Raw genomic sequence first — 1,371 nt, 5'->3', positions numbered from 1 at the left:
AATTGTTTTATTATTTTTAGAACTTTGTGAATTGCTCATCGGTCTTTTGACGGACTAGCCGACCGGGGTATGGAATCGGAGGATTCTTGGTCGGCTCTTGATTTGGTGTAGGAGCCGTCTCTTGTTGGAGTGTTGGCGAAGTTGTGTACTGGCTAGACTGGCTCGTTTCAGTTGAAGGTAATGGGGCCTCTTCGAGACCCACGATACGGTTTCTCAATGTGATAAGATGTACTTGTGCCTTTGGGTTGGTTTCGGTATTACTTGGTAACGCGCCTTGTGGTCTCTCGGAGAAATTTTGATCTATTTGATTTAATTGTTTTTCAATGTTTTGAATATTAGCTTGTTGATTTCTAAAATTCGATTCCAATTGTTGAAATCGATCCGAGTTTTTCTTTTCGGTGTCGGAGATGAGGCGAGATACAGTATCTTCAAGCCTCTCTCGTCCCCCTTGTTGTTGAGAGAAATTTTGTGACTCGTTTCTTGGTTGCTGAAAGTTTGTTCGTTGGTTTAGATTTTGTTGGTTACTACTATTGCTGGGTTCTCTCCAACCAAGGTTAGGGTGGTTACGCCATCCTTGGTTGTAGGTACCCGTTGGAGGACCCGACAGCCTAGGTCTATTATCAATGTAGTTTACTGTTTTTGTTTGATCATCTAATTCTTTCATACAACTCCAATTTTCATGTGGCCCACCACACCCTTCACAAGCCATAACTGAGGCCGCTTTTGCCATTTCTAGCTTTTTGATTTTTGAAGAAAGGGCCTCGATTTGGGCTTGTAACGAAGTGCTTTCGTCAACCTTATGGGCGCCCGGGGCAATAGATTTATTGCCTCGGGGAGTGTGCCACTGAAAATTGGTTTGAGCAATTTCCTCAATTTGATTATAAATTTCACTTGGGCGACGATTACCTAAAAGTCTCCCGGAGCTAGAGTCAAGTGTTTGTCTTGTATGTGGCAACAATCCAATGTAGAAAGTGGATACTTATTGCCAAACCGCAAGACCATGATGAGGACACTTTCTCAGTAGCTCCTTGAACCTTTCCCAAGTTTCATATAAGTGTTCCCCATCTTCTTGTGAGTATGTATTAATTTCATTCATTAATTTAGCCGTTTTAGCAGGAGGGAAATACTTATATAGAAACTTTTGGGCTAATTCATCCCAGGTGTTTACCGAGCCAACTGGGAGGGCATTAAGCCAAGCCTTAGCTCGGTCTTTTAATGAAAATGGAAACATTCGAAGGCGGATGGTGTCATTTGATGCTCCGTTTATCCGAAAGGTATCACATATTTCCAAAAAGTTTGTAATATGCAAATGGGGATCTTCATCCGCAAGCCCGTGAAAGGTTGCGGAATTTTGGAGCATTTGGATCAAAT

General features: G+C 42.2%; 1 non-coding gene across 1 annotated transcript; it reads left to right on the top strand.

The window, feature by feature from the left end:
• Positions 1-995: 995 nt before the first annotated feature.
• LOC118488706 lies at positions 996-1,102 on the top strand. Its single transcript, XR_004885250.1, has one exon. It is a non-coding gene; the product is annotated as a small nucleolar RNA R71 (small nucleolar RNA).
• Positions 1,103-1,371: the final 269 nt, after the last annotated feature.

This window comes from Helianthus annuus, chromosome 16 (assembly GCF_002127325.2).
Source record: "Helianthus annuus cultivar XRQ/B chromosome 16, HanXRQr2.0-SUNRISE, whole genome shotgun sequence".
Classification (NCBI taxonomy): Eukaryota; Viridiplantae; Streptophyta; class Magnoliopsida; order Asterales; family Asteraceae; genus Helianthus; species Helianthus annuus.
The sequence above is the reverse complement of the archived record's forward strand: the minus strand, read 5'-3'. Positions and strand labels throughout refer to the sequence as shown.